A 27,821-nucleotide genomic window follows, 5' to 3' on the forward strand; every position below is an offset into this window, starting at 1 on the left:
CATGGCAAAATGAGGCCCTCCATGTCCTTCCCTAATCAAAACTGCATTGTCTCACATCACAGCATGACTGCAGCTCTTTGGAACCATTCTTAGAACTCTTTGGAGTTGAGCTGGGTTGACCCAAATCTATTCCCTCCTTATGTCATTGTCCCAGCCTTCCATGGAGAGAGTGCACCCTCAGCTTAGGTACAGGATGATAATCTTAATCCTGGGTCTTAATAGTAGCCCCAATGCAGCCTTGTGTGTAGCTGTGACCTATCAGGCAGAGCCTCTGGACAAGGGCAGGCAGAGATTCTAACAAAGGCTATACAAGCTCTACCACAGCTGCACTCTCTTATCTCAAGAGAGATTCCGAGAGGCTCCCCATGCTCTCAATGACATTGCCCACCTCTCACGAAGCCTCAAGCACCTCTGACCTTCCTTCTTCTAACCTTTCACATTTCTTCTGCCTCGATGTCTCCTCCAACTCCTGTCTCAGTCCACTTTGTGTTGCTGTAACAAACCTCTGGATACTGGCTGAGGTATAAAAGAGCAGATTTGTTTAGTTCATGTCTCTTTGAAGACACCCCTCCCCCACCCCAACTATACTGAAATAGGTCAGACAGAATGGGCATGGCCATGGACTGGGTAAGGTACATTGGGTGGCTTTGTTGTTTACCAACCTGCTTTCACAGGACACCTTGCTGGATCTACATTAATCCCTACCCAGAGTGGAGTCCCCATGACATAGTGACTTCCCTCAGACCCTATCTCTTAAAGAGTCTACTGTTTCTGGGTCTGAGGAGATGGCTTATTGCTAAAAGTGATTTCCTTTCAAGTATAAGGACCTGAGTTCAGATCCCCAGCACCTAAATAAATACTCAGTCATGGCAACTCCCATTGATAGTCCCAGTGATAGTGGGATGAGGACAGAGACAGGAAAACCAGGAGCTTGCTGGCCAGCTAGCCTGGCCACTTGGCGAAGTTTCAGGTCTATGAGAAGATTCAGGTCTATAAGATGCAAAGTCCTGCCATGCAGAAGGAGCTGTGTGACATGGTTCTTGCCCCTGGAGCAGAGAAGCAGGGCATGGGCTTCCACAAATGTTGACAGTTACTAGACATGAGGCTTGTTTGTATAATAATGTACATAATTTACTTTATCTTCCTCCTTTGGGAAATATTCTCCATGACAAGGTTATTGGGGAATGTTCTCTCTGCCAAGGTTGATGACTCCATGATAATCATAGACAACACAAGTCTGGGAGGGGAGTGTGAATCTAATGTCCTTAGCAAGATGGCAAATGCTGTGACCTTCAGGGCAGCTCCTAAGGCTGTGGGAAATAACTCTAGAAACATGAGTTCAAAAATATATAAACATGATTCCTCAACTATGCAAAATATAAATATGCAATATGAATTATATGAGGGGCTTCATGGACCCAGAAAAACAAAACACAAACAAACAAAAACAAAAAACCCAAAACCAAAACAAACAATAAATCAAAACAAAACAAAAACAGAGGCAGATGCACTATGAGCCAGCTTGTTAGAAAGAAATTAAGGAAGGAGATAAAGAGATTTGGAGGGTTGTGATCTCAGGGCAAGATCCCACCAGCTAAGTTTATTGTTGGCCTTACAAAAGCAACAAATTCGTGAGTTCAAAGTAAGCCTAGATTGGAGCTAGTTTAGGTCCATGCATGACAGGAATGGTGATCTTATACCTGGAACTCACCCAGCTAGCTTATTGTCTGGGCTTACAAAGGTAGGAAGATCTCTGAATTCATTGCTATGTTTTATATACATACATATATATATATATATATTTCTCTCTCTCTCTCTCTCTCTCTCTCTCTCTCTCTCTCTCACACACACACACACACACACACACACACACACACACACACTATCTACCCCTCTACATGACATGACTATGTACACTGAAGATCAAGGTTCCAGCACACAAACTTTTAGTGAACACATCCACAGCAACCTCAAATCTATATGGAAATGGAAGAGAGACAGACAAGGCTAACATGAGCTTGGAACAGATAGAAGGAGCATTTTGGCGAGCAGCAGGATAGAAAAGAATGGGACCATGAGGAGATGAAAATGCTCAGTTAGCAGGACCAAAGGCTTGGTGATAGAGTCACTGATGCTATAACCATCCACATGAAATTGGAAACTTTCCTACTTGATGTCATTTACTGTCCCTGGGGAGATATTCTTAACGAGGTCTGTGTTTCCAGGCTCTCTAAGGATGTGAGCTGATCCTGAGAATTTTCCTGGCTGCAGCCACTGGTAAAGCCTGGGATTTTGACTCTGCTCTGTTTGCTTCCGGCCTCTGGAGCAGCTGTCCCGAGTCATCCCACTGGGAAGAGGACAGTGAATATTTCACTATAGACTTTCATGCGGGTCTTAGGGAGCAGTTTCCCAGACTCCTTCTCCTTCCTGTTCACCATGTTTCTCACATCCAAGACTACCTTTCTGGCGTGTGTGAGACTTGTCCTCAAGACCATCTTAACCTGAGCAACTGTGGCCCTCATACATGAGACTGTTATAAGATCAGATATATTGAAACCCCCTTGAAGAAAGAACAAAGAGGAAGGGTGTCAACCTTCCCTGAGAATCCAGCCACTTACCTCCCACCACACCAAACACAGTCCTGTCCAGCTGCACTGGTCTGGGAACACAGGGCAGGGGACAGCGTAGGGTACCTAGGCGGTAGAAGACTCACTGAATAGATTGCTCGAGCTATACAGAAAACTGTCACCCATGCAGGTAGGGGTGTCTTTGCAGTGATCTGTGGGTCCACCCACATTCCTTGCTCATGGAAGTCAACTCACTGTGTTACCAAGTGTTGGTAGTGCCCTGTCTGAGGCAAACGGATGTTTGTTCATGCCTCTCCAGATAAAAAGCCACTTAAGGTGGGCCCAAGACAGAATATGGCTCCATAGTTTTCTATCTAACAGGACAAGCTTGACTCCTACTACTCAGGCAGCCTGGACAGAAGCATGTACCTGCCTCGTTTTGACAGCCATGGTTACTTTCCACACTAAGGAGACCAGCTCTCTATACTTCTTGCTGTTGTTTAGATGTTTTGCATTTCTACTTCACTTAAGGGGTATTTTGAGCTGAGTCACCTTTTGGTGACCTTCTAACTGACTTACTATTCTAACATTCTGTCCTTCAGTGGAGAATTGCCAGATGCCTTCCAAGGATTTTTCAAATCTAGACTACCATGTCTGTAAGACACAAAGTGCTTTGTAGAGATAGTAGAATGTGAAATGATGGTGCTTAGAATCAATGGGCTGTAGGTATATATGCCCAAAATTTTGTTGCTTTTAGCATTTTTTTTGAACAATGAATGTAAGTACCCACATGGGGAAACTCTCCACCCCCATCTCCTTCCGACAGTTCTCCCAGTCCACCCAGCTCCCTGGGCTGAGTGTATACATTATTATTTTGCTGTGGTGCTTTCCACATCTTGTTTGAGGCTGGTTCTCTCATCGCCAAGGACCAGCCTCAGCTTGGTTGGGGTCCTGAGGAAGGGATGTTTGGAAGTAGTGAGAAGAACAAGTCTTGAAGTCAATCATGGGGTGCAAGCTGACAGTCTTGTGTTCTACCTGAGACAGCCCTCCACAGGACTCCAGACAGCTTCTGTGGGATAGCTCAGCTCTCACAATTGTTCGTTTGCAGCTAACATTTGCTTGAAACCATGTTTGTGGAGGTGCGCTACAGTGAGAGTTGTGCTTCTTAGATTTTAGTTTTAGGGGGTATAAAAAGTGCACGAGATAACGTTGTTGGGGATTGGTCCTAATGCTTTAAATGAATGCGGACCCCCAAATTGAGAATCTACTTGCCCAAACACTGAAGGTCCTTGTCCCCAGTTGGTTTTTTGATCTACCAATAAAGAGCCAATAGCCAATGGCTGGGCAGGTAGACTGGGGCGGGACCTTTAGATCTGCATGGCCAGGACCTGGGAGGAAGGAGAGGGAATCACCATGATTTAGAGGGAGACAGATCAGATTTAGAGCTGCAGAAAGAAAATCATCCAGAATGTAGGTGAGAAGGAATGTATCTCCCGGAAGGGCGGCCCAGAAGCATCTTGGGCAGCAAAGACTAGGGAGTTGCCCAGAAGGAGCCAGGGTAACAAAGATAAATTATATATAGAATTAGAGGGCATTAAACCAGGATTCCAGGAGGGAAATGTGTGTTAGCTGCAGGGAGGATTAGAAAGAAATGCCAGCCTTTGAGATAGCCAAGGCATTTAAAAAATTAACTGGTATGTGTGTGTGTGTGTGTGTGTGTGTGTGTGTGTGTGTGTGTGTGTGTATGTGTGTGTGTGTCCGCGCGTGTGTGTCTGCGCCTGTGCGTGTATGTGTGTGCGTGCATGTGTGTGCGTGCATGTGTGTCTTTCATTTGAGTATCCACAGGGCTCGGGTGGGTTGCTGGGAGAGCAACTGGTCAGGAGCCAAAGCAGTACAGCTAAACTCACCACTATATAACCTCTTGTATCTTTGGATCCTGTCCCTTAAACCCAAGACTTTGAATGTACTAGTTTGCCTTAGGTCCTGTGGATTTTCTGGTTCTGAAACACCCTAGGGTGTTGTAACTTTTCCAGAGTGGCCTTTTCCACCAGCATACTTTACTGCATTAGTTAGACATTTGCCTTTTGTTTATAATTAGATTTCAGTTCAACTTTTCAAACGTTCCCTTAAGCCTGGTTGTCCCCAAATCCTGTGACACTTTGCCCTGCTTCTGCCCGTCTCCCCGGGCCCATCTGTATGTTTTCCTTGTAATGACTGTCAGTCCGCACCGATGCTAACCTCCTCAGCTGAGTTCTATATTAGAGTGCCCCAGACTGGGAATGTTGAATAATGGAAAACTGGCCTTTGAGTAGAGTCTCCCAGCCTCACTCCTCTCACACGTGCCTTATCTCTTGCCCAGACGTCTTCAGATGTCGTCTAGAAGGATCTGCGTACCAGCTACAAGTTACGGTGCCTCTCCGTCCTCTTTGTGCCTGCTGGCTCCTGTTTCTCCATCTCTCCATCTTAACCCTCTCAGCCTCTCTCTCGTTAAAAGTGATCTTTCACCCAGCATAAAACAACTAGGAAACTAGGAAACTGCTTTTGAATTAGGATTCCTCAGAATCAAGGAGCCTCTCTCTCTCTCTCTCTCTCTCTCTCTCTCTCTCTCTCTCTCTCTCTCTCTCTCTCCCCTCTCTCTCTCCTCTCTCTCTGCTGGATATATTTCTGCCAATAACAAAGTTCAACAGAGAACACCTTGACCCACATTCCCTGGGTCACAGCCCTCTGGATACAACTGATGCGGAAACAGGGTGGGAGGCAATTGTCCAGCAGCCAATGCAGACCCAGTAAGTGCCTCAGTGTCTTCTCAGCACATAGCCCAGGCTGGCCTCACACTCTCTCACCTTGTCTCTGCCTCCTGAATGCTGTGAGCCACCAGGCTCAGCATGCAGATACGAGGCAAATTCTGGGCAGAGGGAACAGTGAAGTGGAACCAAGACAGAACCACGCTGTCTGTCAGATTTCTCTAGCGTCTTCTCTAATCTTTTTTTTTTTTAAGGCAACTTTGGAAGTTCCTGATTGTGGTAGCAGTAATTATTGATTATCTTTTGGATTGAAAATAGGAACCTAACAGAACGGAAGTACAAAAGGCTATAGCGATCCCCACACTTCACCGTTCTCCCAGACAGTGGACTTTGGTGATTGCTCATAATGGGAGCTCCAGGCACAGGGCTGTGTCCCAATCCCACCTTCTCTGGGAGATGACGCGTTACTATCATTGTCATGTGTGTGTGTCTGTGTGTGTGTGTGTGTATGTGTGTGTGTGTGTGTGTGTGTGTGTGTGTGTGTGTGTGTGTGTGTAAATAAGGACACACTGGTGTCTTCTTCTATTGCTATCCACCTTACCAAAGACAGAGTCCCTCTTTGAACTGAAACCTGCTTCGGGGGCCAGGCTGGACAGACAGCAAGTGTTCTTGAACTGCCAGTTGCTACCCTCCAAAGCCCAGCTCACAGGCGTCAGGCATAAGCAGCCATGCCGGCTTTCCCATGGGAGGGCCATGGATTTTAACTCAGGTCCTCATGCTTGCGGAGAAGATGCTCTTACCCAATGAGCCACCTCCCCAGGCCCCAAGCTCACTTTATTCCAAGTTGTATCAATTACTCACACACTCTTCTTCATGAGCAGCCTGCAAACCCTCACACCTGACAGTCAGCCAGAAAGAATGTGTGTGGGTCTGCTGCTGCAAACAGAGCAACACAGCTCCAGGATGTATGGTTGTTCTCTTGAAAGCTAATTTGTGATGCGCCTTCCTCTTCGGTCAGTTTTTCAGAAGTCTCTGTCCACTCAGCCTCACTTGATATGGACAGAGGGATGTGAGGACAAATCTCAAAGGAGAGCTTTAGAGTCTCATGCGTGTGTTATGTAGTTGTGATAAGTAATCACCAATGATTCCCTGTTTGGTGCCATGGCACTTCAAGTGAGCATGGGTGTGTCTGAGTGTCTATGTGTACGTGTGTATGTATCCCTGTGTCTGCATCTGTAGTGTGTGTCTGTGCATGTCTGTGCATGTGTCTATGTGTGTGTGTGTGTGTGTGTATGTATGTATCCCTGTGTCTGAATCTGTAGTGTGTGTCTGTGCATGTCTGTACATGTGTCTATGTGTGTGTATGTATGTGTGTGTGTATGTATGTATCCCTGTGTCTGCATCTGTAGTGTGTGTCTATGCGTATCTGTGTATATGTCTATGTGTGTATGTATGTTTGCGTCTGTGTCTGTGGTGTGTGTCTGAGCACATGTGTGTGCGTGTGTGTGTGTGTGTGTGTGTGTGTGTGTGTGTGTGTGCCTTGTGTCTCTCTGGGTGTATGTATGTCTGTGTCTACACCTGCGGTATATATCTGAATGTGTGTGTGTGTGTGTGTGTGTGTGTGTGTGTGCGTGTGTGTGTGTATGGTGTGTGTCTGAGTGTGTGCCTTGTGTCTCTCTTGGTGTATGTATTTTTGTGTCTGCCTCTGTGATGTGTATCCGAAATGTGTGTCTGTGTATGACGTGTGTCTCTGTGTGAGTGTGTGTGTCTCTGTGTGAGAGTGTGTGTGTGTGTGTGTAGGTGTGTGTATGTGTATATGTGTGTATGTATGTCTGTATCTGTACCTGTGGTGTGTGTCTGAGTGTGTGCCTTGTATCTCTCTGGGTGTCTGTGTGTCTGTGTAAGGTATGTGTCTATGTGTGTTACTGTGTGTCTGTGTGTCTCTGTGTGTGAATGTGTTGTGCATATATGTGTTCTGTGTATGTTGTATGTGTTGTATGAATTTTGTATGTGCAATGTATGTATTTTTATATGTGTGCTGTACATATGTGGGGGGGTACACCCACCCACACATGTTTGAAGGTCAAAGATTGATATCAGAAATCCTTCCTCAATCACTTTTCCATTGTATATTTTGAAATTAATTAAACTTGCTCTTTCGAAATTTAATGCTTGTGTATAATGCATTCTGATTGCTCTCACCCTCAGCTTCTCCTCGCTCTCTCCCGTCACAGTTAACATCCACCCTCCTCTCTACAGGCGCCTTCCCAACGGCCATGTTTTTCTGCTTTAGAAGCCACCGAGTTGAGCCAGTCTGTGCAGCTGTAGCTTAGGACCCTGGTGGGATTACCATTTGGAGTAAAGCCAAAGACAATGATACCCTCTGACAAATTCTAGACAGGGGGCCGTTGCCTTCAGTTGTTTATCTGTCTCATTGTTCGGAACAGTCTCTGATTGCACTTGGCGGTTGCCATTTTGGTCCAACTGGGTGGCTAGCAGGCCCTCAGGATCTGTCTGCCTTTGCCCCCCAATGCTGGGCTTGCAGACATGCCAGGCTTGCCTTGTTATGTGGGAGTGGGGTTGAGTTTACCCACTGAGCTGCCTCTGAAATGTCAGATCCACATTCACACAGTTCAAGTGCCCACTTGCTGCCTTCACACACTCGATTCAGACTCCTCATTCCCAAGTTAGACCTGATTGGCTGGAGTTTAATTAACCCTGATTTCATATTTTCCACAGGGAGGGAGAATGTCAGTGAAATAGTCTAGATTTGGAAAAGCTTAATGAATCTTTTTCTTTAATTATGTTGAGTTAGACAGTGGTTTATTAATCAGTAAAATGTTTTATAATGCTGTAAAGGAGCTGTGAAATTATCTCAGAGCCTCGTCTAGTTAGTTGCCAACACAGAAGTGTTCAGCCTTGCCTACCTCTCCCAATCTCTTTTTTCTTCCTCTTTTTCTTCATTTCTTTGAGAAATGTTCCTGAGCATCCATCTATGTATAGTATTGTATGTGTATATGTATATGTATATGATGTATATATATATGGTATATATGTATATTTACTGTATATGTATATGTTTATGGTGTATATGTATGTAGTATTGTATGGACGCTTGGCTCAGCCAGCGGTGTAAAGGCAAGGCAGCTCTGAGAGGGAACGTGTGCCTCGGGAATTCCACTGGGAGTTGCTTGTCTTTGCTTCTGGTCTGCTTCTAGATTCTCACATATCAGCTAAACCATTGTTCCCCAAGTTTGCCGGACTGCAAGCATCCCCCAAGACCCACTTGCCGCATTAGCAGATCCAGATAGTGAAACAGACTTCCAGAGAATTGGCTTGGCAATCTATGTGGGGTTTGTTCACTCTCTCTGTGAGTCTATCTGTCTGTCTGCCTCTGTCTCTATCTCTCTGTTTCTGTCTCTATCTCTGTCTCTGTGTCTTTGTGTCTCTTTATCTCTCTGTCTCTGTCTTTCTATCTCTGTCTCTGTCTCTCTGTGTCTCTGTATCTCTCTGTCTCTGTCTTTCTCTGTCTCTGTCTCTCTGTGTCTCTGTCTCTCTCTGTCTCTGTGTCTCTGTGTCTGTCTTTCTGTCTATGAGTGTGTGTGTGTGTGTGTGTGTGTGTGTGTGTGTGTGTGTGTGTGTTCCTGTGAGGATGTGGGTACAGGTGTGACAAAGGACAACCTTGGGTGTCATCTCACTTTCTGCCTTGTTTGGGACAGGCCCACTTGTTGTTTGTTACTTCATACCTCATGGCTGCCTATGAGTTTCTACAGACCCCTTTGCTAATTCCCATGTTGCCACGAAGAGGCAAGGGTTGCAGACACCTGCTGCCTCGCCCAGCTTTCCATGGGGTCTGAGTGTGTGAAGTCGAGTCTTCATACTTGCCCTGAGAGTGCTTTACCTCCAGAGCCATCTCCCCAGCCCAGAGATCTTTGTTTTTAAGAGGGCGGAGGTGGTTCTCATGATCAGCAGAATTCAAGGCTCACTGGAGGAAGACATTGGCTCTCGTGACATGACCTAACACCATGGTCCAGGTGGGACTCCCAAGGACCAGGGCTGGTGTGCAGGAGAACCTAACCCCTGTATTCACATCTGCAGGCCCAAGTGATGTTATTCCCAGGCTTAGTGTCCATCAGAGTATGAATTTCCAGTTCTCTACCTTGTGTCACAATATCCTCTGTCAGTAGATCTGTGGGTCTAGAGGACTGTGAGTTGCCTCCCTAGGGACCAGATGGCCTACAATGTCTCTCTAATGAGCAAGTGTGCCAGCCTGGTGCCAGGATGTCCTTGGTACAGGGGGATCACCTTGTTGCTGTCTTTTGTTCACAGTGGTATTCTCGGATGTGTGTATGTGTGTAGCGTTGCCTCCGAAAGGCAAGCCCTACCTCCCATCTCCCAGTATTCGGATCACTGTCCGTGGAAGAGCAGCAGCAGTCGCTGGAAACCCGTGTGAAACAGATGCTTTATCAGAACCTCTGACTGCATGAACAGAAGTTCCAAAGCCTGGGGCCTCATTGCACAGAGCTCTAAGTGGACCTCAGGAGTTCCAAAACCCAAGAGAGCACTAGTTGAACCTCCTTGACTATAACGAATGGAGCGCTGCTGACTGGAGAGAGGACGTTGCTTCTGAGTCCTTCTCCATGCACTTGTCTCTTGCACTGCGGCTATGAGCTGATGTGCAGTCTGCAGAGAACCGAGGGGGCTTGAACTGCCAGGAGCCAAGGGGAACTGGCAGGAGCTGGCTTTCCGCTAGTCAACAATTACATCAGGAAAAGCACGCAGGTTCCGTGGCTTGCTCTTTCTTTAAAAGAGAAAGAAAACCTTGACGTCTTAGTGAGGTGTTTATCGACTCAAGACGCATATATACCTGGAAGGGCAGTTGATGTCCACATTTTTATTTTACTACTCAGGGCTGGGAAGAGGGTTCAGTGGCTAAAGCTCTTCCCCTGCAAAGGTGAGAACTAGAGTTCAGATCCCAGAGCACATGTAAGTACGGGGGACAGGGAGACTCAGTGATCCCCGGTACTGAGGTGCAGAGACTGGATTTCAAAAGCAAGCTGGCTGAGCTCGCTGAGCTCAGGGTTCAGTGAAAGAACATAGTCCTTTTTGCTTTAAGATTTATTTATTTATTGTATATAAGTACACTGTAGCTGTCTTTACACACACCAGAAGACGGCATTGGATCCCATTACAGATGGTTGTGAGCCACCATGTGGTTGCCAGGAATTGAACTCAGGATCTCTGGAAGAGCAGTCAGTGCTCTTAACCACTGAGCCACCTCTCTAGTCCAAGAGACTATATTTCAATGAACACAGTGAAGAGGGATTGAGGAAAACACCCCACGTCAACCTCAGGCATAACCCCATGCATGCCACGCACACATGCAAACATGAATGCACACGTCTTCAAGTCTCCGCACATGCATACAACACAGACATGCAAACACATACATACATGCACGCACACCACACCACACCTATTTGTTTCACCATCACTATTCTAAAAGAAGGTTGAAGACAGGTTTCCCATCTGCTCAGCTAACAAAGAAGAATTCAACACAGGATTCAGTGCAGGGCACAGTCTGTCGGTTCAACACTTGGGTGGGGTCGGTGCTGCAGTTTAAGGCTGGTGTGGACAGGGGAGCCACCAAGGAGAATCGGCTCAGACTCCTAGTGCACGAGGCTCAGGGTGAACTGACCTCTCCCCTCCCTGAGGGGTCTGTCTTGGGCTTTCAGGTTTTCTAATTAACTATTAACGAGGCGGCCATAATTTATTGAATAGGGCAAGGCAATCTAGCTGAGCCTGGAGTTGAGTTATGTTTCCTGAGGGAAGAGTTGGGAATAAATCACTCCCTCTTTAATTAGTAGCTTTGGGCTGGCCTGGTTGAAATGACAGTGCAAAAAAAAAAAAAATGCAAAGAAGCCAACAGTTCTGCCAGAACCCAGCGTGGGCCTCAAGCTTGCTCACTGAGAGATTTATGTAGTTGGAGGTGAGGTCTGCCTAGCGACAAGAGGGACCCAATGAAATGTTCTCATACTGCTACACACCGCTGCAGGAACCTAGAGGCAGGATCTTTTCGTCCAAAGCGAAAAGAGCGAGGGAACGCCGGAAGTGAGGGAGCAGCCATTAGCATGTCTTCTGATCCTTAGTTTCATCTTTCTCCTGCAGGTCCTACTACCAAGGCCCTTTCTCCTCAATCCCATTTTTTTTCCCAGTCCACACTGTTTGACGTTAAGTGCCTCTGAGCTAAGTGCATAGCACTGGATAGGTGGTCAGCATGTAGACACGCACACAGTGCCATGTGGGTCGGTCACCCTTCATTGGGAGCGTGCTATTGGATGCTGGGATAGAGGCCGTGAAAAGGAGCCTCTAAAGTGGGCTTCGTAGATGATGTCGGAGAAGCGTCTCAGGGATTTCAGGAGGAAATACACTGATTGCACTCAAAAGTTCCACAGAACCTCAGCCATGGCCTCCCACACCCGAAACTGCACAAATGAAGAGCTCATCCCAGGGTCCTGGTGCTTTTAGGGGTAGCAAGTGTGTCCCTGGGGTCCCAGGGCCAGCCCTGCACTGTCTGGTGTCAGAGCCACGATCCCTGGCCTAATATATCTTCCTTTCCCTAACTCAAACAACAGAGTGGACCTGAAACTCAACTAACTAAACCAAGTGATCCCAAAACTCATGGATTACACTTTCTTGAATGTATATGGGATTTTAGCAGCAAATACATTTGGCTCCTCACATTTCCTTCTCCTGAACTTTCTGTCTGGACTCCCGCGTCTTAGCGGGATGCCAGGAAGGGGCGGGACATCACCTGCAGTTTCCAGGCTGATGGTGTGGATTTTATTAACCACCATAGTTGTTCCTGCCTCCTCATTTGAAGGCTCATGTGAAAGGCAGCTTGAAGGTGTCCACTCAGAGCTTCTAGCCCCTGGCGGGAAACCGATCCCAGCTTCAGAGCTCAGAAAGGCAACGCCAAAACTGCTTCTAGGGAACACTCGTTGCTTTAACAAACCCGTCTCCGTTTGGCTGCCGTTTTCATTTTATAATTAACAGCACCAAAACCCTTTGGTGCCTCTATGGCGTGCGCGCTCTCTCTTTACTTTGATTCTACTCACTTGGTCAGCAAATACTGTTAGCATTTTGTCTAGGCTCCGCCCACAGTTACCTAGCAACAGCCAGATGTACCTGGCAACAGCCAGATGTGCCTGGCTCACTATAAAAGGAGCTGCTTGCCCCCTCCTCCCTCTCTTACTCTCTTGCTTTCTTGCTCTCGCTCTGTCCCCTTCCCCTCCCCTTCCCCTTCCCCTCCCCTAATACTTCTGCGATCAAACCCAATCCCAGGCCGGTCTCTTTCCTGTGTCTTGGTGTGGAAGAGAACCGGTCTTGTCTCCCCCTTGATGAAGGCTGTTCTTGCCCACCTGCAGCCAAGAAGGCAGAGGCAGCCTCAGCTAAGGCTGCGCCCTAGGGGAGGGCGGCAGGAGGCGGAGGCTCCAGTGAGGAAGAACAGAGCACTAATAAATCGCACAGTCATTACCCTTTATGCATACTTCTTCTAATAGGTGTTGCAGATTCCTGCCTCCTAATAAGGAAAGGAAGTGGGAACACATAAATTCTCTCAAGGGAGTCAGACAGCCCGAAGCCACGTTCGACAGCTGCAAACGTTACCATGCGCACACAAGCAAAACAGGGCTTTAAAGAGCCATCCAGGGCTAGATTCTGGCAAGGTTCCCTTGGATCTAGACTGTGTTTTGCATTGCTTCAGCCGAAAAGGAGAGCATTTCTCCCTCCTGCCACATGGGCTGGGCTGATTAAATAAACAAGGACATTAATTGATAGAAAGAGAGAGGCTTTATTGAATGCATCCCAAGCCTTGGTCTTTATCCCAGAGATTTATTTGTTTGCCTGCTGGAATGTTTAGTTGTTTACTTAACTCATCTCTCTCTCTCTCTCTCTCTCTCTCTCTCTCTCTCTCTCTCTCTCTCTCTCTCTCTCTGCCATTCAAGTGTTGGCACAAGAAAAAAGCATTTTGAAATTTTTCTCTGCATTGCCACCCTGCCACGAGTCAACCTTGAGCTTAGTAACACTGGAGGTTGCCCTCCCCACCAGCTTCTTTATCTTTTAGAATTTGCTTTTCCTGGGGCCATCTAAGACTTCGTTGCGGATAGGCTGCCCCATATGTACATGGTGACTGCAGAGAAGGCATCCAGGGCCCTGTTTAACAGGCTATTACTCCATTCCCCCACCCCTACCCCCACCCCCAGGGTTTATGGGTTCACAGAGAAAAATCCGTGAGAATAGGTAGGGCCAGGATTTAAAGGGGATTCAGAAGGCTAAGGCAGCAGACAAGACTTTGCTGTCTGTTTCGATTTTGACCTTGTTTTGGCTTTGTTAAGTATGATGGAGTCTTTCCTGGGAGTTCCTGTCAGTTTTCCCCAGGGAGAGCTCCAGGTCCTACCTCAGGGCTTCTTTGTTTCATCTAGTCTGGTTCACACCCACATGGCCAAGGGAAACTGTGATTCTGAACTACTTGAGACTTCTCGATTTCAGTAGAGTTTTGCCCTGCTTTTCACCAGCAGAAGCTAGGATGCTGTAATGAACCCCCACCCCAAACCCAGAGGACTAGCAATACTCTATGGTAGGACAGGATTTATGTTCCCCAACTTTTTTTTATGGTACCTATTAGCATTTCTTCTAAGCTCCACTCCATAGTTACCTGGCAACAGCCAGGTATCCCCGACTCAATATAAAAGGGGCTGCTTGTCCCCTCCTCGTGCTCTTACTCCCTTCCTCTCTGCCCTCTCTGCCCTCTCTGCCCCTTCCTCTCCCCATCCATCTCTTCCCTTTCTCCACGTGTTCATGGTCAGTCTCAACTCCCCATAAATAAACTCTGTTCTATACTATACCCATTGTTGTGTGGCTGGTACCTTCTCTCTCTCTCTCTCTCTCTCTCTCTCTCTCTCTCTCTCTCTCTCTCTCTCTCTGCCTCTGCTCCCTCAGTTCCCCTGCCCATGCCCTAAATAAACTCTGTAACTCTGTTCTATACTATACCCACCGTCCTGTGGCTGGTACCTCAGGGGGAAGGGATGCCTCAGCATGGGCCTGCAGAGGCTCCTCCTTCCACCTCACCACACCTCACTCTACCAAACATATCCTGGCTTCCTTTTCTTTTCTATAAAACACAACAGCACCTCTCCTGTGAAGGGTTTCCACACACCTTCAGAGAGAAGCTCACTCCAAACAAAGAGAAAAGCAGGCCGCACCTGACCTCAGCACTCCACCAGGCATTTTCTTTTCTTCTGTTTCTCCAGTTAGTATCAAAACAAAACCAAGCTATCTGACAGAGTCACACACACACCTAAGGACCTAAGATTTCTGTGGAAGGAAGCTTCAAACCTTGTGGTCTCCACAGAGGTCTAGGAACAGCAAGCATCCTATGACGGCTTCAGATTCTAAGCACAACTCCTACGGAACATTCCAATGATGTTTACTGAAATGTTGATGCTGTTGAGGCCTCTGCAGATGCAGCTTGGTAGTAAGCGCTTGTCCCAGGTGCACAGGCTCCATCCCCGAGCTCCAGTACCACAAGAATAAAGCAGCAAAATGTGCGGTCTGACTGGGTGCCTACAGGCTGGGCAGATCTTCCCTTTAAAATAACATTCCACTAGAATCTATTCCTTGTCCGTCTGTCTTTCTCATGTTTCCTCTATCACTTATGTAACCAGTGTCTGTCTATAATCTTAGATCGATCATTTGTTATCTAGCTACCATTTTCTATCAATGTATCTATCATCTATCATCTGACAATCACCTATCTATCCATTATCTATTTATCATTTATCCATCAACCTGCCCTCTATTTCTGCATGTACACACACACACAAACATACATACATACATATGCACACGCATACACACACACATACACAGACACATACGCACATGCCCAAACACATACACACACAGACACATATACACACACAGACACATACACACACATGCACACACAAACACATACACGCACATACACACACACAGACACATATACACACACAAACACATACACGCACATATACACACACATACACACATACACACATACACACATACACACATACACACACACACACTTGAGTTATATGTGCATTGCACATCTTCCTGTTTGAACATTGCTTACAAATCAAGCTGCCATCAGTAAGGAAAAGCAGAAATATGGAGACACATCCTTCCAATGCTGCTGATGTATTGTTAGATGAAATCTCACAGACTAAGGACTGGGCAGTTACAGAGACACACAGGAAGTGTTTTCCTTTATGATATTACTATTACCTTGATTTAGACTCACGGAGTTTGGTTTGTGTGCACACCATACAAAGATATGAAGGAGCCCTGTATAAGAATTAATTGGAAAAACAAGTCCCTTTCAGTGACCATCTTGAGGAGACAGGACTGCTGCTGTAGGGAATGGGGGCATGAGGAGAGACATCTCACCTTGCTTGTGATGTTTCTTTCTTAAAGTGGATGGTACCCACGATGTAATAGTATGCTATCCTTCAAGTGATCCTGGATGTCTCAAACATTTACTAATTTACCAGAGTACTGAGCTCTGAAATCTTTAGAAGCCCTTGTGATGGCTGGTCATTACACCGTACAGTCACCATGGGGATAAGAGCACCTGCCACCTTTCCCCCCAAGACACCGCAATGACCTTCCTGTGTAGGTCTCCACACCACCCTCCATCCCAGAGAAATGCAAAATTATAACCTTTAGTCGTGGTGGTTTGAGGCATTCACTAACAGTTTTTATGGGCTGCTTTTGCTGTTGGTTGTGTGTGGACTGAGCTCGTGCACATGAGCGCAGTGCCCACAGAGGTCAGAAGAGGGCATCGGATCCCTTTGGAGCAGGAGTTATAGGTGATTGTAAACTGACAGACTGGAATGCTGGGAACAAAACTCCAGGCCTCTGAACATCTACCCTTCTAGTTAACTTCAATGCCGTTATCTATAGTCACTCTCACCATTGAACAGGACTCCGGTGATGACGGAAACCAGTCTCTTACCCACTGTTTCCTTTCCAGGTTACGGAAATTCGACTCTGACCTTCCATGACCTCTGTCTTTTCAGAATCCACAAATGAGTGAGATCGAGTCCACAGAGTGGAGTACTATCCCGCCATGCAAAATAGGTCTGTCACATGCAGCGACATGAGTGCACCCTGAGGATATTATGCTGTGAGGATATCAAAACAGAAGAACTAACTGTAATCTTTATCAAATATACGCCATGTTTTGGTTTTGTCTAAGTAACAGTCATCACAGCCAATGTCCCCTGGGTCTACCGTAGTGGAAGATCACATTGATTCCACATTTTTGAAGTCAGATGCATGGTTGATGGTGTAAACGATGTCAGGAGTATCTGCTAAAGCCCTCCACTTTCAAAAGGATGTTTCTGCACAGATGCACAGGGCTGACATGTCCTGTGCTGACCTAGACTGCTGAAGGTACAGCTTCTGCTCCAGTCCCTGCCGTCAGACTCCTTGTCCCACTTCTTCCTACTGGGCCACAGCTCACTGAGAATCACCCCAGCTCACTGGGATTAAATCATCCTTTTACAATGATCAGCTGTCCTGCTATATTTAATTTCCTCAAACTTTCTCCTGTGGGATGAAGCAAAATGCGAATGGGCTTGTCTTGTAAATATTTAGAAGGATGAGAGCGGACTGTTGCAGTGAGGGTCTGTTCCCTGTCAGCGGAAGTTGCCTTGTGTAGTGACCAGCCAAAGCCCCTGGCTCTCAGGATGAGCTTCGTGGATCAAGAAAGGGCTTCAGTTTCTAGAAAGCACTCCACTGCTTTCCAGAGGAACTAAGACGACGACACAAAAAGTAACTGTGGCCCACAAATAAATTCAACAAAGCTAAATACATCTGCAATGTGATTTTGACTGTTATATACAAAGATTTAATTTTCATCAGTGTGGATGCTTGAACTGTAAATGCTCTCCTTTCTCCCAGAGATATCTAGCTCCTGGGAAAACCTCTGGAGCCCAGCCCAACACAGCACATATCACAGCACATTCACACAGTAAAAACCGTGCATTGCTGAGTGGTAAGTGGCAAAAAGTGCACCAGTACTTCCGACAAGCTCTGTGAGATCTGACACCCTCTCCTGACCTCTAAGGGTGTGTGTGTGTGTGTGTGTGTGTGTGTGTGTGTGTGTGTGTGTGTGTACATGTGTGTAAAAATAAAGTTTAAAGAATTTCATCTCCTGGGCAGTGATCAGGGACATATCCAGGGTTATCGAAGGTTATTTCTTTCAGAGATCTGCGTTTTTACCTCATTCGTTACAATTTTTCCCCAGGGTTTTGTGTTTGGGGGGTATAATTATGTGCAGAATTGTTTTCATAATTTCATTTTCATTATTAATACGTAGAGTAATTGATTTTAATAGTCACCTTCTCACTTGCAACCTTAAGGAGTTTATTTATTGGTTATAATAACTTAGTGACCGTCTAGGGACTTCTCTGCCTAAGATTATCTCCTTCTCAGGATAGGCATGGGTCCAGTCTTCTATTCCACTGCAACATCAGGAGGAAGTGGCAAGAAGCAGCACCCGTGCCACAGGAGGACTCAACTGTTCTGAGCAAGTCACTGCTCAGGCAAGGGAAGCCGCCTCGGACTGCTCACCACAGGGAGGGAGCCAGTCAGTCAAGAGGCAAGATGGCGGCAGGGTTTGACCGCAGGTGCTACCCGATCAGAAGACGGCAGTTACTGGTGAAAGAACCACCTTAACTAACAGCCTACAGGAAAAAGCTTGCACGGGTCCCGGAAGTGACGTCAGTTATCTGGTGTTCTGCAGGGTGTAGATGTTTCTCGCCTCGCTAATGTGTCTCTCATTCATTTTCCCCCCTTAAATTGTGGACTCTCGCTGATAATATTTTAAAGTTGTGTGCAAGCATTTCTTTAGAGAGTGGTGGCAAAGAAAACACAAAGAACAAGTTATTCCACCAAACGACTTCAGAAGTATGAGAGAGAGAGAGAGAGAGAGAGAGAGAGAGAGAGAGAGAGAGAGAGAGAGAGAGAGAGAGAGAGAGAGAGTGTTCAGGCAGCAGGTCCCCTCTGCCCACTCCCAACGCAACTGTGCCAACGACTCGCACACTCCCACCATATCTCAGAAGAGGAAATACACTGGTTCTCCCTTCTGACTGGTCAGAACACCACACTGTTAATATTTTCAAAGGGGCCGGAACCTCCCCACCCCACTCTACCCCCCACTGCCCAGCATCCTAAAACAATGAAAACATATAGCTAAATGCTCCTGATTTCCAAATTTTGAAATTGATTTGCACTTTTTTTTTTTTTGTAAATCATGTGGGGCGTGTGTGTGTGTGTGCAAGCGCGCACCTAAGTATGGATTTGTACTCAAGGGACAGTGACTGGAAGCCAGAGGCATTGGATGCTCTTGGGGCTAGTGTTGCAGGCACTGTATTCCAGACACAGTGGATGCTGGGAACCAGAGTTGGGTCCCCTGAAAGATTGGTAGCCTCACAGCCATCCTCTCCCGCCACTTTCTGTTAATTTCTGAATTTATAAGCACAAAACAAGTCCTGAACTAGCAATAATTAGATGACAGTGCCTTTATGATTGGGAGAACCTTGTTTCTCATAGTTTCTCAATGTTGCACACAACTGATTTGTAGGGGAAATTTTGTAGCATTTTTACAGTACATCCATAAAGCTTTCTGCTTTCATCAAAGGCAAATAGTTTTCTCAGAGCGAAGGAGACCAGAGGTGGACAGAATTGGTTTCCGGAGAGACCAAGGTGAGATTAAAAGTTTGAGATTGAAGCCCTTCTCTCCCATCTCCAGAGAACAGAAGAAACTAACAATTAATTGATCACTGCTAGTCAATAGTTTAATCAACTATGCCTGTGCAATAAAGACTTCACATTAAAAAAACTTTTTATATGAAATCTTTATATAAAGATTCAACTCTGAGAGCTTAGCTGAACTTACAGAGGTCCTCCCATGTCCGCCACCCACAGGTCTAGTCTGAGGCACCTCTTTTCCTGCCAGCTTGGAGCAGAGTGGTCTTAAGCCCTCCCACATGCAACTCCTTTCCCCTGAGGAATCTTCATGAGTTCCTTGTACATAGGTCTATAAACTAGACATACAAATCAGTTATAGACAATAAATAAATTTATTTTAAAACGATTCTTTGGTACACATATAATGTCATCACTTATTATAGAGGGAACAAATCATATTAATAAAATAGGTGTGGCCTGTTTTGCATAAAGAATTAAATCATTGCTGGATATTTAATACTGGGATGGAGGGCATCTTCAATATTCTTAAGAGTCAACACGTGTGCTGATTTTACAGTCATCAGTTAGCTTCTTCACACAAATATGTTCTTAAAAAATGGCAGAACTATATTTAGGGTCATCTAAAAAAAAAGATTGATGATTCTGTCCTAATTCCAAGCTAAAAACTCACTAAGCAATTTATAACAGTCCAGTCAGCAACTTAAAAGGAAAACTTTCAAATCCAGAGTGCTAATGGAGTAAATCCAAAGACACACTAATCTGATGCCTGCTGAAGAACAATGGCAGGGAAAATATTAAAATATTTGTTCTCTGTAGTTTAACTATTTCATTTCTATAAAAGCAAAAACTTCATGGACCTACTGTAAAAACACCGAAAGTGCCCCCCTTTATCATCAGCCAGTAAAGAAGGGAGGCTGGAGACGTGGCCATATTGGGTCTTTTGTTTTTTTAATTAAAATATAATTACACTCCTTCCCCCCTATCCCCATGTTTGTCTCCCTTCCAAATTCATGGCTTCTGCTTCTTTTTTTTTTTAAGATTTATTTATTGTATGTATGTGAGTATACCAAAGCTGTCTTCAGACACACCAGAAGAGGGCATCAGCTCTCATTACAGATGGTTGTGAGCCACCATGTGGTTGCTGGGAATTGAACTCAGGACTTCTGGAAGAGCAGTCAGTGCTCTTAACGGCTGAGCCATCTCTCCAGCCCCTGGCTTCTGCTTCTTAAACTCTCATTACAACATATGCATATGAACGAATTAACATACAAATGTTATCTACTGAATCAAATCAGCTCAGTGTTACCTGTATGTATATACTTTTAGGGCTGAGTCCTTGGGGCTGGGTAACCAATCAGAGGGCTCAGATAACCAATCAGAGGGCTCATCACACTCTTTCCCCGCTCTCATCAATCGTTAATTGCCTACAGCCCCCAGTTGGGATCCCAGTGAGATTTCTTCCGTCTACATTGGGGATGTCAGCTGCTGCTGGAATTGTTTCGGTCCTGGTACCGTAGGCGTGTTGTTGAGATTTCCTGAGCATAGCTTCCCTGTCATAGCTGGAAGGCACACTCCCACAGCAGACTTCCTGACCCTCTTGTTCTTATCATCTTTCAGCCCCTTCTTCTATGATGTTCCCTGAGCCTTAGGTGCAGGCACTGCGTTGCCGGTGTACTGTGTCTTCTTCCACCCTCCCCCGTTAAAGATGCCTCCCCATATTTTTCCTATTTCCCCCTCGTATCACCTATATCTTCAGCATACAATAATCTCAAATCTGAGTGTCCTACGGCATGCTGGCACACGCAGTGGGAGACGAATAAGGTGCCTATTTACAACCAAGGCTGCAGCGAAGCTGTGTGATTCAACACATGCGTGAGCCCTGCCAAAACACCCTGGAGTCGTTTTCCAATTGATTTGACTTTGGCTGCTGCACATACAGACACCTTTTTGTTTTATCTGTTTTGTTTGATTTATCCAGATGTTTGCTGATCCCCACACACTGCTCCACAACGCTATGTAGGACATTTACAGTAAATGTTGGGTAGGTCTAAAGGGCTATATGCTCAGAGCTGGAGTAGAGGTTGGTCATTTGAGACTGCATCTCAGATGCCCTTGGGATAGTCAATAGCAGAACTGAATTAGAGCTCAAGGGGCAGCAGGCAAGCATTGACAGCTTTTCCCCTAACAGGGCATGCTTAGGAGTTCCTTTCTTCCTAGCAGAGCAAGACCCTTCTCCTCTCTTCTGAATTCCCGGAAATGCGTTCCTCTATGGCCATGGGTCCTCGGGTACACGGGAAAAGGAGAGAGACACCATGGCCAAAGGAGAGACAGCACTAAGAAGAAGAGTTACTTTAACTCTTAGTAACCAAACAAACGGAAAAACTCCAGACCAGATGTGGCTCAGCCCTTAAAGGTGCTTGCTGTACACACAGTCTGAGCTCCACCACTGGTAGAAGAGAAGTGATTCCTGCAAGCTGTCCTCTGACCTCCACACACGCCCCATGGAATGTGTCCCCTCCTTAAATAAATAAACAAAAACCTCTGACTGAGTTACTGCTGCATCATCCTTGCCATAGAGTCTAGTCTGATTGATTGCAGTGGCTGCCTCATGAGGCTGTGCCAGAGTGCAGGGACACAGTGCAGCGATCGATTAACCATGCCTGGTAGGATCGTAGGCATGTTGGGCAGCCTGCTGGGTTTTTTGTTTGTTTGTTTGGTTGGTTGGTTGGTTAGTTCGTTTGGTTGGTTGGTTTTTGTTTTTCTTTTTCCATCTAAGGAAATCAGCTGTGAATCTCCTCTCAAAGGTGACTGTAGTTTTTGCAAAGCAATTAATGTAAAGGAAAGTCTAGGGAAGGTACTGATGGGGCGGGGCGTGGTAAACCTTTGTGGTGTAGATAAATACTCTGACTCCAAAGAGAGAGAAAAGAAAGAGTAACAAGGAGCAAGACAGAGAGCTGACTTTGAAATCTAACCGCAGTTCTGTAGTTGCAAATACCCCTGAATAAAATCTGGGGGAAACGCTTTGAATTTCCCACCCTGGGATACTCATGGATGCTGTGATTCTAGCAGGCACTTTGCATTCCGACATCCTTCTGAGCAGAGATTGACATGGTCTCAGAGACCAGTGAATTCAGAAGCTTTCTGGGCTGCAAGTCTTCCTGGGACACATGGTCTGAAAGGAAAGTTAGTTTCTTATTTTCCCGTTGACCGGACTTCAGGAGTTGCCCCCAGGAAGCTCAGATACAGCAAACAATCAATAATCAACATCTCTTAACTGGTGTCAGGATGGGCCAAAGATCTGAGGAGTACAGGATACGGATAGGGCTTATGGAAACCCAGGGCAACAGTTTCAGCTGATGTGCCACAGGAAAGAGTCAGAGCAGGTGATGGAAATATACCAAATGCCAACCATTGAAGTCTCAATGGTGTGAGCTCTCTACGTAGAGCTCGAGTGGGAGTCAAAGGCTGCCTGTGCATACGCTAACCTGAGAATGTTCTGGACAATGTCTTTCCTCATCTTTGCATTTTATACGTGTAAACAAAGAAGACTGTCAACTGTCCGTGACTCTAGATTAAATGATGTATGTGGTATTCATGTAATTACATGTATATACAGGTATAGCTACATTTTACCAGCTTGGATATATATAGTGTCTTGGGCATCCGGCAGCAGAGTTCTTTGGTGTAGATTAGAAGTCAGTTCTTCGGTTCTAGGTTTCTAACTAAACCTTCCCTGTGAGTGGAGAAGAGACTGACTTCAGGCTGGAGAGAGAACATGAATCCAGGAAGGCTTGTAGGACTTAGGACAAAGAGTCAGGGGAAGCAGGAAGACGTACATGACAAGAACTCCTTCCCTTCCACACATATACAGCACCGGGATCCCTGTCCAAGGTCACACAGGATGTCATCCCAACTGTCCACCATCTAGGATTAAAAAGCCTCAGTCAGGCCTGAGGAGATGACTTGGTGGGTAAGGTCCTTGCTGTGAAATCCCTGACAACTACATTCACGTCCTAGAAACCACATAAAAGACAAAAAGGTCCACAAAGCTGACCTCTGACTTCCACATTCCCACACCAAACACACACACACATGGACAGAGAGAGAGGCGCACACACACCACCACCACCACCATCATCCTACTATGACTGCTACTAACAACAACAATAATTAGTTTTATTTTATTTATTTTCTTTTTCGGAGCTGGGGACCGAACCCAGGGCCTTGCGCTTGCTAGGCAAGCGCTCTACCGCTGAGCTAAATCCCCAACCCACAATAATTAGTTTTAAACAGAATTCTGGAGCCAGTGGAGGACCCGTATCACGACTTGGTGTCACTATGGTGTCAGGATGCTGTGTACTTGTTGACTGTGCATCCGAGTGTAACTTCTTAGGCTTTTTCAGTCTGAAAGAACTGTTTAATTGGCTTCAGCTGCAAAACTGCAGAGATAAAGGCTGGGGGCCTCGGGCTAACTGTCCTGGGGCTCAGGCTTAGCTAAGCAGCCTGAGCTTCAAGAAGCAGGAGCTCTTGATTTACAATTACACCATGATGGATTACCTGGAGACTCAACCTCTAGGCAAACTGCGATTAACTTGACCAAAGACATCTGGGAGAGCCATCCATGGTCTGGAATTATGATCTTAGTAAGCTACCCTGAAACTAGACACCGTGGAACTGCCTTTCTGAAGACGCCAGCCAGGAGCCTGGGTAGGCTAACCCAGTATTCTCCTTCCTTCCTTCTTTCCTTCTTTCCTTTCCTTTCTTGAAGCTTGTTGACAAACAAAAACAAAACAAAACCAACAAGGAAGGGAGACAGCTGCCCCAGGGACTGTCCACAAAAAGACACCATGACTTCCCAGCTTTGTGTAGCTGCTTCTGAGAGAGAAGCCTTCTTGTTGCTGGAGTCCTGGAGAAGAGCAATTAATGCCTGTGTGATTAGCGACTGCCAAGGAAGGCCTGTCAGAGCCATGGACTAAATATACAACTCGATGCCTGAACACTCATATGCTCACAATTAGCTGGGCTCTGCTGCTGGGTACAGGGAAGCTGGGAGGTGCGAGGTAGGGGTTGGGGGAAGTTTTTCTCTGGCTGTTATCATCATAGATAAAGGTCAAAACTGAAGGCATGGCGGCTGTACAGGTGCTCACACCCTAGCCCATCTGCCTGAAGCAGCCCCCTTTGTTCTCAGGGCCTTGGGAGCCTCCCAGCTTACTTGGTGCCTCGGACAGAGTTAATGATCCAGCAATGGCCACAGAACTAGGACTTGGAAAGACACTAAAGACATTTTTTAAAATTTAATAAGTCTCTCCCCTTCCAAAGGAGCCTTCCAGGAGACTGTTTAGGCTTAAAACAGAAAACTTTGGAGACGTGCCCTCTCCTCCACCACAACATGCCGGTCTCTAATCCTGGTCAGTTGTCCTAAAGTGATTTGAAATGACTCTAACAGGGCCTTTGGAACGCCAGACCTCGTGGTACAAAGAACAAGGAGGCCGCTGATCATGTGACCATTGACCCCTACAGGAAACACGTTGACAGTTCATGTTCGCTCGGTACTTGGGGGTTCTCGAAGTCACGGCAAGGAAGGAAGTAGAAATATCTAGGTTTATAAAATCAGCCAATATCAGGGCCAGCCAGGAACAGGCAGAGAAAAAAATCTCCCCCTCCCCAGGAAAGAACGAAAGCTTTCCTCGTTCTAAAAGTCTCATCAAGTTCATCCTCCTAGAAGAACATCAACATAAATTAAGGGATTACGTTTAACTCCGAAGCAATAGTGGAGGGCATTAAACAGCTTTGTAAACATTGAAAATCTTACTAGAGTTTAAAGCTTTCAAATGAATCAGAAGCATTTACCTTTAACAACAGATGAGCATAGTAGGTACAGACGGCCTGGCATAGTAGGTACAGATGCTGTTGTCATTCCGTCTAAGCTCCACCCCCACAGTTACCTGGCAACAGCCAGGTATGCTCCGCCCCACAGTTACCTGGCAACAGCCAAGTATGCCTGACTCACTATACAAGGGGCTGCTTGGCCCCTCCTCAGCCTCTCATTCTCTTGTCCTCTTGTCTCTTGCCCTCTCCCCCCCCCCTTCCCTTTTGTCCCTTCTCTCCCCATTCCCCTTCCCCTTCCCTCCACGTGCTCATGGCCAGCCTTTACTCCTCCCCTCTTCTACTCTTCTCTCATTAAACCTTTCCACATGGAACCATGTTGGCTTCGGTGTGGTTTGTCCAGACCTGAGCCGAGATTTCTACCCCAACAGATGCCCTTTGCTGTGACAAAGCAGCTGACAGAGGAAGACAGTTACTATGGGTTGGAGGCTAAGGAGACACTCAACTCATCACGGAGGACAAGATGTGTGGTGGGAGCATAAGGTGGGAGCTGGTCAGGTGATGCCCCAGGAAGCCTGCACAGCTTGAGCTGGTGCCCAGTTCACTGTTACATTTTTATTCAGCTGGGATCCCACCCAACCCGAGGGATGGTTCCACTCACAGAAAGAATGGTCTCTGTCTTCAGCTAAACCTGTCAGGATACAGCCACAACGTGGGGAGGCATTTCCAAGGTGATTCTAGATCCAGTCAAACTAACAATGAGGAGTGGAGGAGGGATGGAAGGCTCTGCAGTTACCTGTGGGTAGAGACTGGTCTCCTACTCTGCCTTTGCTGTTCTGTCCTCTGGCCTGCGGATGGATGGCAGGACCTCTCCTGATTCCCGGGCCCTTTTCTCATGCAGGAGTCTCTAGAAATGTTCTCCGTTTCTGCCTTCCATCTAGGCTCTTGTCAGTTATTTCGTTGGCTTCTGCTGGTGAATTAGGGGAAGGGAGAAGGAAAGGGGGAGGGGTGGAAGCCAGCATAACTGAAAAAAAGGGGGGTGTCTGAGCTCATAAATGAGTCACTAAAGATAGCCCCTTGAGCTCGTAAATTTATCACTAAAGATAGTGTGTCTCCTGGCCGGTCTTTAGGCATACCATAACAACAGAGTGGTTCTCATTAGGGATGCTTAAAAGGAAAATACACACGCTCTCAAATATTTCTCCCCCACGTACGCTAGTTCATTTTTCATTATTATAATGAAACGCATGATGCTGGATAGTGTTTGGCCTCTGCTGAGGAACTCACCAGTGGAGCATCATGGTAAAATAAATGTAGGAGGTGGAGATCACAGGGTGACACAGGAAACTGAGGAGGGGCTGGGTTTGTCCTCCGTACTCTCTCCCAAGAATGATTCACTGTTTCAACAGAACTGGACCAACTCCCTGTAACAGTATCCGGGTGACCCAGCCACTTGATTGTAGCAGTTAAAGGCCTCATTGCCTCACCGGGAGCCTAACCTACGAGAGATAAACCCTTCACGCCCACACTCCTGGAACCTCCAAACCATAGCCTAAGAGAGTCCTGAAAAGTTTGAATAAGCAGGTCAATGGTGGACTTGCAGTTTGGACCCTTAGAGATGTCGATGGCACCTTAGAATAAAAGGGTTTATTTCTGAGAATATGAAGTCTGCATGGGTCCCTGTGTGCTTTCAAAACAAGGATTATCACAGCAGTGAACGTCAACTTGGGCCCAACTCAAAATTTTAACATGTGTTTCCCTTAACACATGTATTTTTCTGTGTGTGTTGAAAGAATGATTTCATTTCTCTTGAGTTGGCTATTTCCTTTTCTTCTGGGTGTGATCTCTTGGAATCCATGTAGGGGAAAGGAACCAGTAAGTGACCTCTTTTGTGGCCTTCTGTGGTCATCCGTCAATACCTTTCCCCCTGTCCCTAATTCCCCAGAATGTATAGGGAAGCAACAAGAAAGTCAACAAAATACCTGCTATGCAGACCTGAGGACCTAGGTCCAGGTCTCCAGCATCCACATAAACAGTCATGCATGGTAGGGTGAGCTTGTAATCTCAGCCTAGTGGAGAGAGAAGCAGGCCATTGGCCAGATGGCCTAGTTAAGGCAATAAGCTTCTTTAACAGACTTGGTCTCAAAATAAAAATAGAGTTAGAGAGCAAGATATAGCAAGATACACCTCCTAATATTTCCTAAACGGTTTCATCAACGGGGGATCAAGTATTCATATAATATGAGCCTGTGGGTATTGGAGTTCCCACGAGCATCATAGTGGACAAGGAAATGACACACGGGAGGTGAAGAATGGAACTCAGTTAGTACAAAAACTTCCAGAGTCTGACCTTGTGGTTTATTTTTCTTACACATTTAAGCACAGTAAAACTGTGGGGGGAAAGTCTCCATGTGACAATTATCATGACAAAGCTCCAGGGTAATTTATATCAAAACTCCCTTGCAAACCACACCTCTATAGCAAAGCACCTGTGGTCTTTACAGTAAGAAGGAGTTCTACTGACTGATGGGCAGCATTGACCACTGGCATTCCATAACCAACCCCCAGGAAAGACTGGCTCTCCCACTCTCAGTAGTCTTTAGTTGCCTATAGTTCTTTGTCTATGGCTGAGGCTCCATGGGCTGCCCCTTCCCTCCCGTGCTAGCATATCCATTGGTATTGTCTTTCTTTGGATCTTGTTTAGGCAGACATATTGTTACAGTATCATGTTGTTCCCTGTGATTTCTAGGAGACAAAATCTCACAGACCGTTTCCTGGTCTTCTGGGTCTTACCATCCTTCTGGCCCACCTTCTGCAGTGTTTAGGAGCAGCAGTGTTGTAGATACATTACCTGGAGCTGAAC

At 46.2% G+C, this 27,821-nt stretch overlaps 1 long non-coding RNA gene across 2 annotated transcripts in view; it reads right to left on the reverse strand.

The window, feature by feature from the left end:
• LOC103694025 (uncharacterized) overlaps positions 1–25,917 on the reverse strand; it is a 41,368-nt gene extending 15,451 nt beyond the window's left edge. For both annotated transcript variants that reach the window (XR_015641018.1, XR_015641017.1), the window contains exon 1: positions 25,755–25,917. This is a non-coding gene — a long non-coding RNA (uncharacterized LOC103694025). The remainder of the gene's footprint in view (positions 1–25,754) is intronic.
• Between the last annotated feature and the right edge of the window lie 1,904 nt (positions 25,918–27,821).

This window comes from Rattus norvegicus, chromosome 17 (genome assembly GCF_021556685.1).
Source record: "Rattus norvegicus strain SHRSP/BbbUtx chromosome 17, alternate assembly SHRSP_T2T, whole genome shotgun sequence".
Lineage (NCBI taxonomy): Eukaryota > Metazoa > Chordata > Mammalia > Rodentia > Muridae > Rattus > Rattus norvegicus.